At 41.9% G+C, this 17,655-nt stretch overlaps 1 protein-coding gene across 5 annotated transcripts in view; it reads right to left on the reverse strand.

The window, feature by feature from the left end:
• The window catches only part of myt1lb (myelin transcription factor 1-like, b), a 117,137-nt gene extending 102,762 nt beyond the window's left edge, over positions 1–14,375 (reverse strand). For 4 of the 5 annotated variants that reach the window (XM_053510095.1, XM_053510094.1, XM_053510096.1 and 1 more), the window contains exons 1-2: positions 14,296–14,375; positions 13,718–14,007 (exon numbers count right to left, since the gene is read on the reverse strand). The gene's annotated coding sequence lies outside the window, so the exon portion shown is untranslated. The remainder of the gene's footprint in view (positions 1–13,717; positions 14,008–14,295) is intronic. The other variant, XM_053510093.1, reaches the window with a different exon arrangement.
• Between the last annotated feature and the right edge of the window lie 3,280 nt (positions 14,376–17,655).

Below are 17,655 nucleotides of genomic sequence, written 5' to 3' on the forward strand. Positions count from 1 at the left end.
TTCAATACAGACCAACAGCACCATCGGTGTAGTCGAAGATTAGAACTGACCATTTGGAGCAATGACTCAGAGGAGCTGTCCAAGGTCCTTAAATCATCATGTCTTCTGACTATTTGTAGTTGGAGATTCCGAGGATTCCTTCAGTTCTGAAGTGGATCTACTGCCATTGCATGAAGATGATCTTATTTAAAACATCCATTTTTGAATACGAGTGAGTATATGCTCTTATGATGCCCCTGAACTAACACTGAATACATGGCCTAAGCATACACTACATATTCTAAACTATTTTACAGCAGCATTATATTTAAAAAATCACAAAAGGTAAAAATGGAACTTCAAAATGTCACCCTCAGAAAAGGCTTGTCTTTCCTTTCCTTCCTTCTCTGTCAGTGGTTCAGCTTCTGTGTGCAATTATTACATTAGAAAATAATGTAAATATAAATGGACCTTTAAAACCTTCATGTTTGGCTTTAAAGCAGGTAACTAAAAGCACATTTCCAGGTAAAGGATACACACAAGTGGTAGAAAACATTTACTCTTGAGGCACCACTTCAGTGATAAATATATACTGTAGTTTAGTAACATTTTATTAAAAACAAAAAGGAAGCTTATCATGGTTGGATACCATGGACCACTACAGATATATATATTATTGTAAGTGCCTGTAACAATAGTAAGGCAATTCCCTAACCAGTAACATTTGATTGAGCTGAATACTGCCCCAAATGCCCCGCTTTCCTTCCGTCAGTTGAAAAACACTGTTTCTCTTCTTCTATAGCAGAATGAAATGACTGCATCACTGCGCACGTGTGAAAGATCTGAACACCTGCTTTAGCAGCATGACAAATAACTACTATTGAAGGCAGTGACAAGTATTCCAACACAATACAGTATGAGGTTCTGTTTCATCCGATAACAATCGTAGAGACAGCTTGTGGAGAGAGCCCAAACACATCACCGCCATTCAGCAAGGATGGACGGCATCCATGGATGCTCTCTCTCCTTCTTTTCCTCCAATCTGAATGACTGACAGATAATTGTGGCTTGCCATCACAGTCATTTTAATCAGTCTTTTCACACTTCATCAGGAATTCATTGCTCGCCTTTAAAACATTGTTTCTGTCTATTATCAGCACAGAACATAACGCCTCATTATATATGCAGAGCAACTCTGCTTATTCATGTGAGTCTGGATGAGATTGTGAGGACTCGGGGCTTGGATGGACACACTCTCACACAAACACTCCCAAACATGTTCACACATCCTGCCACAGTAACAAGTAAGGCTTCTGAGCAAAATAACCTCTTAATTAGAGATGGCAACAATCCGATACCCAAAAAACTTAGATAAGGCCAGACACCAGCAGAAAAGAGCTGAAATATCAAGAACAAAAACTAATTATATCTGATCCACTAATAAATATATCATGCAATTTCATTTATTATACACACACACACACACACACACACCAGGTGTTCAAGCTAAACTGGGACTAAGGAAATTACTTGGGGATTGAAGTCATAAAACTGATTTTACATTTACAGAGGGACTTTAGAAACAGTCCGGGACTGTACTGATGGACATTCAGTGAGTGGAGCGCCAGATCACACACACTCATTCACCAACACCACTCACATGTTACAGGAACTCGGCTGGGAGTTATAGCCACGCCCCCTGTACAGTCCTGACCTCGTTCAAGACACTTACACATGATTGGGACATTAAAGGAGTTCCTGGGAGGCCGGCGTTTCAGCCGTGAATCAGACAGACAGTCCGATCACGGCTCCGACGTCCAAGCTCTAGTGAGACACTGGGATCAGTGCATTAGTGTATCAGGGGATTATATAGAGACATAAAGGGAGTGTTCACTCTCAGGACTGAGTTCTGTTATTCTGTACAATCACAAGTCCAGCTTTGACTCGAACATTCATTGTAGTTTTAAAAATGTGTAGTATTGCAAATGTGGAAGATAAACACATGACCGTGTTGTCCAAATAAAAATGTATCATGAACCCATTAAACTTCCTTACAGTAAAAAATATCTATTAGTTATTGTGACAGTATTTTTAAAGTGCTCTGTCGTATGAATGTCCTGCCTGCTGTCCTTAATCACGAGCAGAGCTTGTGGAGACACCAAGAGGTCAGCACAGAGGCCAGACTGTGAGTCATACAGACAGGAAGAAAAAAGAAAGAAGGAAAGACAAAGTGAGAGAGAGAGAGAGAGAGAGAGAGAGAGAGAGAGAGAGAACTGTCGTTTAGGATTAGCTTCTGACAGACACACTTTGCGAGACAGGTGTGGCCCTGCAGTCACGCAAGCCATGCAGGGTAAAGCGGAGCAACACAGCATCACACACATGATTGACACTTACAGCCAGCCAACACCAGCCGTACCAGAGGGTGGAACCACATCCTCCACTGCGTCCACCACCGTGGTGTCACAGCAGGATCAGTCGACCATGAAATGCATTTGTACACGACGAACAGTCAACAAAATGCCTCCATACAGCAGGACCGTGGTCTCTAATCTGAGTCGACTGCCATCACACACGAGCTTTTAGTTCACATTTTAAAAGCTAAAAACTGCAGAGAGAAATATCGGTTCATTGTACTTGGTACAAAATAATAAGGTGGAGTATCAGATAATGTAAACAGAACATCTCAGATCATATCGTCACATCACAGTCCTTTTCCCAAAACGGAGAAATTACCAACTTCCAAACATTGTGGAATTCTCAAATCTGATTGGTCGATATGTGCCAATAAAATGTTATAAAGAGGATCTGACATTAATTCCCTCTGCAGGGAAAATCTCAGGTTAATATTAACGTGTGTGTGTGTGTGTGTGTGTGTGTGTGTGTGTGTGTGTGTGCTTATAATTACTTTATTTTGACAAAAGCCAAAGATGTGACTGTTCAGAGCTGCTATGGAGTAAGTGGTAACAGGAACTCTCTTCTCTTTTGGATGTTTTATCAGTTAGACATGCCAGAACTAAATAAATAAAAATATTTGTATGTATATATTATTATTATTATTATTATTATTATTATTATTATTATAAACACTTGCTGAATTTACTCTTATTGGAAATGTAAAGGTTGGTAGAAGTAAATCTATTCATGTAAATCTGCTTTAATGATCACATTTACGTTTCTTGCTCATATTTTTGTTTCTGTAGCTAATAAAGCTAGTTATAGTCTGTTAGCATAATCTATAGTCCACTTTATATTAATGTTATTACAGTACTTTAAGAGAGAAGTTGTAGATAAAGAGCACACGTTAAAACGATCCAGCCAGAGCCGTGTAAACGCACCGCCTTGTACACCGATACCATGAGAACCGAGAGCTGAGGGCTGGGGCCGTCTCACCGCAATCCTGATCACAATGCAACTTAAACCTGCAATCAGAAGGGGCTTTAAGGGATAGTGTTACTGCCATTAGTGAAGGGGGGATTGGGAGGCGGGTAGTGAAATATTGTTCAAGCCTCATCAGCTGAAGAAATCTATATGAAATATTCATTAAGAAAATCTTTGCATTGTGCAGAAAACATGAGAAATGCAAAGCTGTAATGGGATGTAAACCTGCGACACGTTGCGTTCGCTCATGAGGAAGCGCTTGGCATGATTATACAGAACCTCACAGAAACCGCCACAGTTATGCAAAATTCACAGCGACCGCTCCGAACACATCTGGCTTTGCGTTTCTGCAAACATATGCCAAGTCGTAATGAGCTCTAAAACGCGAACATTACTTATAATGTCAAAACCATACAAATGGGAGATTCTGTGTTTGGTCTTTACACTGAAGCCGGCTTTCTTGCCCTGATAATGTGTTGTGTCAATAATTACTTCACACTTAATTCTCTCCTTGCGCAATTAACTACCTATTCATGTTGCATTGCTGTTTTTTCCCTTTTTTTTTCCCCTTGTCTGTCCATACACTCGTACCGTGGAGAGCGATTTCTCAACCCTCGGCTCAGGCAGGGGAATGATTAGTGCCTTACGCAAGACGGAAATGAGCTCGCCACGCTTTGGTGTACTGAGCTATTTTGGAACTGAACATAGCAGAAGACATTGGGCAGCGCTAAAATAACTGGGTCAGAGCCGAGCAGGAGAGCGCCTTTATCTCGGTTTGGGCAGAGAGGAGACAGAGAACCAGAAAACACGCAAACTACTTAGCAGCGTATCTAAGGTTAGATACAATTACACCAAATGGCTCCAAGTTTAATAACAGTAGGTGTATTACGTCGGTAGAGAACTACTTTCGTGCATGGAGGCTTGCTGAATTATTGCAGGTTTTTTATGTCAGTGTTGTTTAATTTCTTTTGGGGCCACAGGGCAAACAAAAGGGCTGACTGAGTGGAGGTGGAGAGTGCGCTGGGAGTGTGATGGAGGACAGCGGTAGCTCCTGTAAGTAGGGCAATTCCGGCCCGCACCTGGCGGGCTCACCCTCCTCCTGCGAAAACCGCTGACGACGCACCCTCGGCTCTCCGCTCTGTCTCCGCGCCGCTCTCTCTGTCTGCTCCGGGCTTATTTTGGTACTTGATATTTGCTTTGTATGAATGCCCTGTGTGTGTATATAAGATTACTTCCTCTGTGCGGGTAATTGTGTTACCATACGATATCTCTTATACAATCTGCCATCTACTCCGGTGTTTGCGAGCCTGTCGGAGCGAGCACGGCCGAAGCGCAGTGGGTGCAAATGTCTTTGTTTTTTTGTTGTGTATTCCTGTGCTCAGGTCGACAGTCAGGAGAGCTGACTCAGTGGCAGAGGGCAGAACATGAGCCCTTTGCTGCCCTGGAGGGAAGCGATAAACTGATTCATTAGCTGGCCTTATGACAGAGCACCTGCTTACACCTTTCTGTCTGGACACTGCAGGTCATCTAGGGCAGCCTGAGATACGTGTAGCACACACACACACACACACACACACACACACACATACACGCTCAACATGCATGCACACTTATTGTCTAATTAAACAAACGTCCTGCTTCGAAAACTTAATCATCACACACTGGCTTGTCGACTTTATACAGGATCCAAGCACCTGATTTTCTGAGACTCAAAGCAAAAGACTTTTCTCTGTATCGAGGCTGCGGTCACACAGGTGGCAAATGAGTCACTTTAACAAACTTCAAAATGCTGCTGTCAAACCTCCCTGAGACGCAAAATGAAAAGAGCAGAAATTAATCAATATCTAAAAAGTAAACCTGTTCAGACCCGGTGCTGCTGTCCTCGCCTGCAAACAAATAAAGTTCTGACCCGCTGAATAGACACGCAATCAACAATAAGTGCACTCCACGTATTGTCGTTCTGAAATGCGTCAGTGTTTGGAATGTTTCATTTATCTGAATGTTCAGCGTTAGAGCCAAAATATTACAGCTTCACCATCACTGGACAAAAGAACCAAAAAAACACACATTTATTATTGATATCAGCCAGTTTGATGCCTTCAAAGTATAAAAAAGATCTTTTTAACAATACAACTATTTTTGTGATATCGAACACCTGCAATTTCTGCACAATTCCTGAAAGACCAAACCTAACCTCACATAACATACAGATCAATCCAGACAGCCAACTGCACATCTGACTACTTTCGATTTCTTAAGTACGTCTTGTATCGCGTTCGGGTTTATGCATTTAACACGTTCGCTTCACTGAAGCTTCGACGAAACTCATGTGTAGATTTCATCCAGCTCCGAAGAAATCTCCTCCAACTCCACGCTTAGCTGGTTCGAGGAAGAGAAGGTTTTCGCAAGGTCCATCAGGAGGTCTTATGTTCATGCCCCTGTCCGGGGTCACTTGCCGTCATCAATGAACCATTAGGCAGTAAAATGTTCTGACAATATTTCAGAAATGTGACCGGAACATTCTACAGTGATTTAAACAGACAAATCTGATTTAAAGAGCAGGCATAAATAAGAGACACGCGCCCTCACCAATGTGCCTGATGAATAATGGATGCGTGTTTTGTAATCATTTTCCAATATTGCGCTGCTTTTCTCAGCTCTGCTCAGGAAGGATTATTTTTGCCTCCGCTTCACTTTGTATCTCCCTCTCTCTGCTTTTTCTTCCGCACTGAGACACATACCACAAATGTCATCGACACCGAAATGAGGAGGTTAAAAATCCAGCTGGGACTCTCAAATGAGGATTTCTAAAGAATCCTGTGATGTCTTTATGGCTTTACGAGTGCCTTCTTCCCCTCTGGAGGGTGTGGATGGATGGGAAAAGAAAAGGAGCACAGAACTAAAATAATAGACGAGTCTGTTTCTGCAATCGTAGATGAAGATGGCGGTGCCAGCGTCTGAGCTGAGTGCTAATGACAGATGTCAGTACGTGTGAGGCTGGCAGGAGAGAAGGCGATGGCTGTGTGCCATGCTCATGATGTGGTGATAATAGGGGCTGCAGGTCACATGACTTTTTACCCAGCCGGTGATAACAACTTTGGATGTGAAAAAGCCTCCACACAGCAACACGGTTCGAAATGAGGCTCAGGAGCGAGACCTGAAACGCATCAGCGATCTTTAGAACTGAAGGGTTCTCGTCCCTTATGGAAACGTCACCTTCATTTTTATATATCTGATCAAATCAGAAGCATTTCACATGTGATTATAGAACATCGAGTGCATTTCATTATGTTATGTATCATATGATCGTATGAAGATCTCTTGTAAATCAAAATCACGTCCTGCTTAAGAAAATCTAGGGATAAATAAATCACAAGTACAAAGTCACGGGGAAATAAACAAATAATATGAAGAAAGTGCAAGAATTTACATGAAAATAAATAAAATGTGATTTTTTTTTATTACATAAAATATATATAAAAAATTTAAATCACCAAAAAATTTAATGTGAAATGGACATAAAAGCTAAATAAGCTAAAAATAAGTGACCCATATGTGTTTTAAGTGAAAATACAAAATATGAAAATCACAAATCAAATAAACAAATCATGGTGAAAATCAACATAGAATTAAATTTTTTTTTTAAGAATGTAAAAATAAGGGCCTCAGGGCACATCATAGGCGCAGTGGTAAAGTGCTCACCCTATCATCTGGAGGTCGCGGGTTCGATTCCCGGGTGATGGAGGTCTAGAGAGAGCTGATTGGTCGAGCGCTCTCAGAGGGGAGGGATGAGAGGTACTCGCGCTCCCACATTAATCACGGCTCTACAGCCAATCAGGGGCGTCTGTGAGCTCACGCACGCGGAAGGAGCGGATAGCGCTGTCCTCCGAGTGTGTTACTCCGAGTGTGTTAACGGTGCGTGAGCAAGACTGAAAAGATGTGGTCGGCTGGCGTCACGCGGTTCAGAGGAAACACGTGATAGTCTTCGCCCTCCCGACTGAGTGGTAGTAGTAGCCTTAATGTGGAGCCCCCTAGTGACGGGGAGGAATTGGACACGACTAAATTAGGGAGAAAATCGGGGGAAAAAAAGAATGCAAAAATAAAAAAGGTCATATAAAAAACACAAGAATTAAGAGAAAAAAAACATGAAATTATATTGTGAAATAAAAATTTATAATGAAATAATTAAATAAAATACGTAAGAACGTGTAAATCATGTGAGAATTTAAGTAAAAGGTTCATGTGATTTTTTTTTTGCATCGGGTAAAATAATATACAAGGAAATAAAATATCAGCATCAACACTAATAAGAAAAAAGTCCTATAAATCTTAGGTTATATAGAAATGTGGAAATGCCTTCTGGTCTGGCCAGTATGTGCTGATACTAAACCAGTAAAAGTCTTGCTGGGATTCACCCTTCAGCACTTCACTATCACACGGCCACAGAACGGATAACTCATGCAAATCCCACTGTTTCCCGGCGCTGTGTGATTGGGATTGTGGTGGCAGCCAACACAGGTGAGCGCTGTGTGTGTGTGTGTGTGTGTGTGTGTGTGTGTGTGTGTGTGTGTGTGTGTGCAGAATGCCTGTGGGGGCTTGTTATGGCACAAGGTGAGAGCAGGGTATTAATCAGCCTCCTCTCCGCTCGCTGCACTTCCTATTATAGCCCCACACCCAAGTCCAGATTGATTTTTAATTGTCCGCGGCGTGTAGATATACATCATGTTTTCCCTCCGCAGAGTGGCATCGAGTCCACAGCTCTCTTTTGTGTTGGTTGTTGGGGAAGAACGAATAGAGGAGAAGTTTTAAGGGTGTGCATGGAAAGTGGACTCAATCACTCATCTGGCCTTCACGCTTGGAAACCGATAAGTATCAGCGCCTGAGCTCGGATAACTCGCTCCCTCCCACTGGAACAGTAAATATTGACACTCCATCATTTGATTTTAAGGATTGAGCCTCCCTTACCTCCAGCCTTTTACTGATTTAATGACTTGAAGCGTTCTGCTGTGTTTTGACTCAGGAAGCCAAACATTCGGTTATTTAAGAATAAACCATAGCTAAATCAAACCCCTAACACATTTTACCAATTTCTTCTTTTTTAAAGATAATAATATTAGCGATTTTAATTTTATGTCCATAATTTGTGTAATTCCTTCTGTAAATTCATTTGTGATGGATCTACTCAATACTCAAACTGAACATCGTTGCAACACACTTAGTTCTGTTTACTTCTCTGTAAGTGTACACTATAAAGTCAACCATTTACAATCACACTATCTGATCAGCATCGATTCCTCACCAAGTTTCTTCTCTTGTGAATAAAGATCAATTATAGAGATATGTCAAGATATGTTTTGTGACAATCTACATTGGTAAAAGCAGTACACAGATAAAATAATTACATGTGGTGGCGCGGTGGTGTAGCGGTTAGCACTGTCGCCTTGCACCCCCAGGGTCCGGGTTCAGTGCATGGCCAGGTTCGATTCCCATCTCTGTGTGCATGGAGTTTGCATGTTCTCCCCGTGCTTGGTGGGTTTCCTCCGGGTACTCCGGTTTCCTCCCACAGTCCAAAGATATGCAGGTTAGGATAATTGACGTTCCCAAATTGCCCGTAGTGTGTGAATGTGTGTGTGTGTGTGTGTGTGTGTGTGTGTGTGTGTGCGCTGCGATGGATTGGCAACCTGTCCACGGTGTACCATGTGGCCATGTGCCCTGAGTCTCCTGGGATAGGCTCCGCCCCTACGACCCTGAATACAGGATAAAGTGCTACAGAAGATGAGTGAGTGAGTGAATTAAATGTTGAATGTGTCACATGTCTGCAAGGATTGAAGTGAAGCACATGTGACTAGTAATCTCCGTATCCAAAACTAATCAGCCACTCAAACCTCTTTAACGTCTTGGTCTTAAGTGGCTTTGCAACTCAACAGTCATGAAGACAAAGTCCAGGTGGCTGGAGTCAGGACCGTCAGTGTCAAGTCCAGGATCAGGAACCAAATTGAGTCGAATCAAGAGACGCGCTGTAGCTAAAGCTGTTCTGAGATTGTGGAACAGGTTAGCTTTTAGTAAGATCACCTCTTAATTTAGAAAATTTTAAGTAATGTTGAAAACCCATTTATCCTCTTTGACTTTTATTAATTGCTTTTAATTTTTGTGGTTTCGATCATTTGTCATCTTTTATTTTATGTCATCTTTTTGATGAAATGACACCCGTCATATATACATAATTTAAAAGGTGCTCCTGTATATAAATAGATTATGAAAGTAAATCCCTTTTGAAGACATGTCTTTATTTCTATTTTATAGACACTGGATCAAATTTGCACTTTTCCTGAGAATTACTGATAATCCTTTAGAATCGTTCTGTATAATAGCTATAGGCGTGTAATTGGCTAACGTCTTGTAAAAAGACACAAATCTTAGTACAAATTCCAATATCTCTGGTGGAAGTCTAGGTCAATGCACAACCCCTCAAAACTGGACGCGACCCAGACAAGACTTCTAGAATTGCAGGAATATTTGCAAGTTGGTGAGAAATCACAGAACCCAAATTATCAGTGTGCATTTTGAAAATACCCCCACCAATCATGTGATACTCCATCCATTCTGTGAGGCAGCTGTGAATAAACTCTTCCCTATCCTCCATAGTGAGGATGTTTTACTGAGCCAGTCCCTTGTTTCCTCCCTCCGTCTGTCAGACTTTGTTATGACTGCAGTCCCTAAGCGTTACCTGAGATGGGAGGGTTTTTCCGGCACTCAGGTCGCGGCGACGGAGGGCTATCCCTACATAATTTAATCACATTGCACTGTCTCTCCAGCATGACACACACTCAGCAGGTGTGAGGCGCTCTCCCATGCTCAACAAGAGCGTGAGATAAGCCTGTCATTTCAGCCACAAGCAGCCGGTCCTTAAGCCTCAGCCCCTGTTTAGCTGCACATACAGATAGGGTTGAGTTTCCAACTGAATCATCTGGCTCTTCTAGAAAGACTGGAACAGGCTACCAGTTGTAGGATGTTGACCAGACAAAAGTATATAGAAAGATTAATGTATCATTTTTAAAATAATTTTTTATGAGCATGCTTTTGTTTGATTTCATGCGAATGCTTCAGAATTTGGAAAAAAAAAATGCTTATTCTTTTGAATTCGCAGCCATATTGAGATAATGATTTAGTTTCCACAATGAGATCTAAAATTGTTTCTATTAAATAAATTAATAACTAAACAAATTTGACAAAAATACTGTATATTAACAGATTTTGAATATTGAATCTAGTTCTCTATTAGAAAAATGAGCCATGCCACCAGTCACGTCTAAATAATGAACTGTTATAATAAAATAGACTGCAATCATTTGCTGTAAACAATCCTCCGCGATTGCTAATTGCACAATTTTCTGCTGGTATGACTTTTACACAAACACAATTGATAACACTTGAGGTTGGAGCTGTAGCATAAAAGATAAAATAAAAAAACCCAAAGGACGATACCAGGATATTAAGTGTGTCAGCATCAACGACACTAATAAATAAATCTTGTAGGAAAGCGTACTGTACATCTCACTGCTCCGTTTAAATCCAAATAAAGGCAGTGTGGCCTTAATGCCCTCAGAGTGTCTGTGGACTGATCCATCTGTCTTAAATATCTCGCTGTACGTTCTTACACTGCCATGCGAGTTCCTAACAAACAGAAAGTTGCAGAATTGCTGCTGTAGAGTTGATTTATATGACATTTCATGGTGCAGGTTATTTTTCCACACTACTGTGTTAGGACCTACACACAGGTACATGTAATTTTTTTTTTCACCCACAACTCAGGTTTGTTATGTGGTGCGAAAGGAAAGAAGGATGTCATCTCTCTGCATGTGTTTTGCATGTATGAATGAAAAATCCTGTAATCAGAAAAGACAGTAGTGGAAGGAATAATAATAATATAGAAGATATTTGGTAATCTCACTGTTTTTGAAGAACGCCTTCTGCTCCACCCACTCACACCATCACGCCATGTCATGAATACATGAAGGACTTTTCTCTACAACCTCATAATCTTTATACAAACACTATTAACCTCACAAACCAGAGTGAAACCACACGCCTTTTTTTCCCTCAAAATCTCTTTTCACAATTTTATAAACAACAATTCCGAATTCAAGAAGATATATATAAGCTTCAGTGTTAATGAATTTCCCAAAATCTTGATAGATGTCGACCTCATGTTAAATTTCATATTGAAATATAACAGTGCCTGGAATTCAGTGTTTGAACAAATTATAAATTATTTCACAACAAACTGTCTTTCTCTTGAATGTTTATAAACAAAATATAGATTTTAATTCCGACATCATTAAAAGAGTAGCCTAAAAAAATAGACATGTATACTAATGTTCATAAACTGTTTGCCTTGAAAAATGCTTCCTTTGCTTAAACATTTCTTTTTGAGTTCTAATCAAAACAAACAAACAAAAGAAAACAATAATCCGTTATGGCTATATATTGTTCTAAAAATATTCATCTGCTCTAATCTCACCCTTCATAATTATAAATGCACGCGTCTGTCTTTGCATACACTAATTCTAAGATAATAGAATTATCCAATCTAATGCATGGAACTATGCAGGTCCAGGTCAAGCGCTTCAGTAAATGCTTAATCAAGCATTAGGACAGGGGGAAATGTAATCTCTGTGACTTTGAGCATGGCATGATGGATGCCAGAAAGGCTGGTGAGAGTATCTCAGATCCTGCTGATGAGATCTCCTGGGATTTTCATACACAACAGTGTCTGAAGTTTGCATAGGATGGTGCGGAAAACAAAAAACATCAAATGAGCATCAGGTCTGACTGAGGAAACACCTTGTAGATAAAAGAGATCTGAATCGGCAGTCTGGTATGAGCTGACATGAAGGCTATGGGAAGTTTAAAAAAGCATTCTGTACAACCACGGTGAGCAGAAAAGCAACTCAGAACAAACAACATGCAGAACCATTAGGAGACCAAGTGCAGAGGACCACAAGAGATTCCACTCAGCCGAGAACACGAATCCGAAGCTAAAGTGGGTTTGGTCCCAAAGAAACTGGCCATTGACTGGTCTTTCTCTATCTTTCTAGCTCCTATAAAAAAGTTCCTGGTAAAGTTCCTGGTATGTCAGGACACACTACACAGGCTTCTATCCTTCAGAAGTGTCCCTTTTTCTGGGTGACATGCTGGCACGGTCTGCTTTATTGCTGCCTCAGAGTAGTTCTGCTGAACATTTTTGTATTTGAATTCATCCTCACAACAACACCATGGTTAGAACCTTTTCACACTGCAACCAAGTGCTTACCGCTACCCCTGCACGGACCATTAGCACTCAGTAAAGTGCACTTTGTCTCATGGCCAGATTACAACACTTCACTTTACATCCTGCAGATTAAGTTACAGATATGGGAGAGCGCTGTTCAGAGGCGAAGCACAACTTGGAGTTTACAGAGGATCGTGATTTGTGCTGAATCTGAGCTTGCATGTTGATAAGTCAGGAAACTTCTAAGTAAGTTTTGCTCAGTAATTCATCACTTGCTGTTTGCACTGTGCTACATTTTACATATCTAACTTTTTTTTTTTTTTTGCAAACGTGCAATTTTTTTGAAAACCTGAAACATGCAAGAATGATAAAAAAAATCATATTAAAATCGGTTACTGATGTTTATTTATTAAACCTGAGCTTGTAAAGCAAAAAATGCGGGAAATAAACAATGCTGTACTGCAATAACTGAACCACTCAGCATTAGTGTAGACAACTGCTCCGCTTTCTAAAGGCGCTGCTTACTTTCAAAAGTGTTTTATTTACCCTCAGTTCTCCCAGAAGCTCCCACATTGTGCGCAGACATGTTGCCAACTCCCAAAGCAATAAAGGAATAATCAAAATCTGCCCCCGTTTGCACTGCAGGGACCAATAAGTGGCACACTGAAGCATACAGATGACAGTGCTGTGGTGACCTACTGCACAAACATCACCAAGCCCACAGAAGCTTCTGGAGAGAACGCACAGAGAGCTGTGACCTGAAAGCATCTCCTGCCAAGTTCACCCCTCTCTACAGCTCCCTACAGGGAAGAAAGTTGACGGAGTACAACGAGACTCAGACGTCAAACGGAAAACGAGCTGGAAAGTGCGAGCGGCGTAGGAAGACTAGCATAACACTACAGTCCATAGCTGTCAAAGATGCTAGGGAAGACACACTAAGGATCAGAATCGAAAACCATGAGTCTTTAAAACAAATGCTTCATACACATCAGACTACAAACAAGACAGCTTAGATCTTCTCTGCACAGCGATGCATTTCAGATAACAACAATGAACCAAGAAGTCAATGAACAAACCGAAAGGACCCACCAGTCAGGAAACGGCGTCTTCGCTCAAACTTTTTGTTGTTATCGCACCTGATTGTCTTCTTCTCTTTCTTCCAGAGTAGTCTTCTCTCTCACACACCTTCTCACTCGCACTGTTTCATTTAGAGCGCACGCTGGAAAGTTCCTTTCTCCTCCTGAATGCAAATCATTTTTTTAGGAGTTGAAAGCTGATGGGCGTGCAGGGAGCGAGCAGGGAGAGACGGAGAGATGGAGACAGTCAGGAGAGGGAAGCGAGAGATAATGGTTGAAGGCAGGCAACCAATGGGCCTGGAGCTGAGCGGAGGAGAGAGAGTGAAGGAGAGCGAGAGAAACAGAGGGAGGGAGGGAAGAGGGGGGAAAAAAAGAGAAGAAATGGAATGGGGGCAGCACCAATGAGGCGGAGCGAGGGAAAGCAAGGATAGGGGCCGCCACGGCAGAAACGATGCCACGGAAGAGAGCGGCAGACAGAGAGAGGGATGGAGAGAGAGGGAGAGAGAGAGAGAGAGAGAGAGCTATGTGAGTCACAGCAGTCGCTTTGCTGAAGAGTGGAACGTGTGCATGTGATGGAGGAGTGGAGCTTACCGTCAGCATCATGCCTCTCACATCCACAGCCTGCAGCTCTCCACCCATACACACACCGAGACAAAGGAAGAGTGCTGAAATAGAGACTGGGGAAGAGCATCGAGTTCTGAGTCTACTGCTATCTCATGTGTGTGTGTGTGTGTGTGTGTGTGAGAGAGAGAGAGAGAGAGCGAGATAGCAGGAAAGCAAGAGATGTGAAGGTAGTAAATAAGTGATTTCCCTTCTCTATGTTCTAGACTGAGACTGGTCTCCCCTGCTCTCTCTCTCTCTCTCTCTCTCTCTGTACGAGTGTGTCGGTGTGTGACAGAGCTGCAGACTGTCTGCTCTCGGCATCGGTGCCTCCCACAGGCCTTGTGGTCTCCGGAGCGGAGATGTGTGTGCTCTCGTGATAGTGTATGTGTGTATGCCCATTTCTGCACCGCTGTATTTAACCTACTATCAGGGAATCTCGAACGCACCCTACACGAGGAGCGAGACTCGGGTGCCGTAGCTTCTCGTCTCGAACCTGTGTGTAACCCTTGGCTGAACACGCAGAACAGCGGCGCGGCGCTCAGCCTGCCACAGCTAATTAATGTCCTCCCTCACTCGGGGCTTTGAACTCCGCCAAAGTAGAGCCGCTGTGAAGTAGAGAGATAACGGGCTTAAGGAGCAGCCGGTCCACACTGCCAGGCCGTTTCCTTCTGCTACAGAAAACCGATGAGTCCCTAAACAAAGACGAGAGCAAATCTTCCCTCCACACACAACACGGCTCATTACGGTCCACGTCCCTCGGTTTGGGTTTATGCCTTAATGCCTTTCCAGTGCACATATGGAGGCATGAAAACAATGAGCTGTCAATGCTAGTAGCTTCAGCTTCACTGGGTGTGAAACCCTGATTTCTCTTTAATGGCTTGTTTAAAAGGTTCACCTTGCAAGACCAATTATACAACAATGTCCAGGAACGATACGATTCAGGACGAAGCAACATCTCATCAGTGGATTTTCAATAAATTCATTACAGGTCAGGCAAAACAGAACAGCTTGGCATTTTCCACACATTATGGAAAGTACTGTGGGATTAAAACATGATCCATTCTGATTAGAAGCACAAGGGTTCAGACTTCACAGCACAATTTGTCTCTAAAGTCACATTGTGAAAAAAAAAGTCCTAATTTTACAGATAATAACTTTAAAATGTTATAGTAGTTTTCCTTTTTTTTAAAACTACATACAAATCTCAGACATTATCTGTAAATTATTAAGTCAGTTATAATTACAGTTACAGGTTTTTTTTCTGTTTTCGTAAATTACGTACAACTTTATGTAAAATTACAATAATAGATTGTAATTAAATATGAAATTCATTAGATAAAGGTTCTGACGCGAAACACGCCCGAGTTTATTGCTCAGGTATCAGACACAGATGTAACGTGACATGAACCAGCCAATGGGAGACCGGCGTCCCCCCTGTGTACAGGTGAGGAGGACAGCAGTCTCTGAGGGACAGAGGAGAAGACTCTAATACATCACATCGTGTTTCACTGGGAGAAAAAATACCTGCAAGCTCAAGAGACAATGACGAGAAGAGAGTTTTTGTGATTTTATATTAAATTCTTGTTGTTGTTGTTGTAAACAAAACTCATTTATTAACACTGACACTTTCGTCTATTGCAAGTCTCAGGTACCGTTAACATCACAAACCGCAGGAATTCACTTACACCTACAGGACAGTATAGGGTGAAGGAGTCAGATGGACGGGGGTGAGGGGGGGTGGGGGTGAGGTCTTGTGTACTGTGTACTGTACAGTGTGTGTGTGTACTATACAGTGTGTGTGTGTGTGTGTGTGTGTGTGTGTGTGTGTACTGTACAGTGTGTGTACTATACAGTGTGTGTGTGTGTGTACTGTACAGTGTGTGTACTATACAGTGTGTGTGTGTACTGTACAGTGTGTGTGTGTGTGTGTGTGTACTGTACAGTGTGTGTGTGTACTGTACAGTGTGTGTACTATACAGTGTGTGTGTGTGTGTGTACTGTACAGTGTGTGTGTGTACTATACAGTGTGTGTGTGTGTGTGTGTGTACTGTACAGTGTGTGTGTGTGTACTGTACAGTGTGTGTACTATACAGTGTGTGTGTGTGTGTGTGTGTACTGTACAGTGTGTGTGTGTACTGTACAGTGTGTGTGTGTGTGTGTGTACTGTACAGTGTGTGTACTATACAGTGTGTGTGTGTACTGTACAGTGTGTGTACTATACAGTGTGTGTGTGTGTGTACTGTACAGTGTGTGTGTGTGTACTGTACAGTGTGTGTACTATACAGTGTGTGTGTGTACTGTACAGTGTGTGTACTATACAGTGTGTGTGTGTGTGTGTGTACAGTGTGTGTACTATACAGTGTGTGTGTGTACTGTACACTGTGTGTACTATACAGTGTGTGTGTGTGTGTGTGTACTGTACAGTGTGTGTACTATACAGTGTGTGTGTACTCTACAGTGTGTGTACTATACAGTGTGTGTGTGTACTCTACAGTGTGTGTACTATACAGTGTGTGTGTACTCTACAGTGTGTGTACTATACAGTGTGTGTGTACTGTACAGTGTGTGTGTGTGTACTATACAGTGTGTGTACTATACAGTGTGTGTGTACTGTACAGTGTGTGTACTATACAGTGTGTGTGTGTGTGTACAGTGTGTGTACTATACAGTGTGTGTGTACTGTACAGTGTGTGTACTATACAGTGTGTGTGTACTGTACAGTGTGTGTACTATACAGTGTGTGTGTACTGTACAGTGTGTGTACTATACAGTGTGTGTGTACTGTACAGTGTGTGTACTATACAGTGTGTGTGTGTGTGTACAGTGTGTGTACTATACAGTGTGTGTGTACTGTACAGTGTGTGTGTGTGTACTGTACAGTGTGTGTACTATACAGTGTGTGTACTGTACAGTTTGTGTACTATACAGTGTGTGTGTACTGTACAGTGTGTGTACTATACAGTGTGTGTGTGTGTACAGTGTGTGTACTATACAGTGTGTGTGTACTGTACAGTGTGTGTGTGTGTGTGTGTGTACTGTACAGTGTGTGTACTATACAGTGTGTGTACTGTACAGTTTGTGTACTATACAGTGTGTGTGTACTGTACTGTACAGTGTGTGTACTGTACAGTGTGTTTGTGTGTACTGTACAGTGTGTTTGTGTGTACTGTACAGTGTGTGTACTATACAGTGTGTGTGTACTGTACAGTTTGTGTACTATACAGTGTGTGTGTACTGTACTGTACTGTACAGTGTGTGTGTGTACTGTACTTTACAGTGTGTGTGTACAGTACAGTGTGTGTGTATGTACTGTACTGTACAGTGTGTGTGTGTGTACAAATTCAAATT

The sequence above is a fragment of the Clarias gariepinus genome, chromosome 13 (assembly GCF_024256425.1).
Source record: "Clarias gariepinus isolate MV-2021 ecotype Netherlands chromosome 13, CGAR_prim_01v2, whole genome shotgun sequence".
NCBI lineage: Eukaryota > Metazoa > Chordata > Actinopteri > Siluriformes > Clariidae > Clarias > Clarias gariepinus.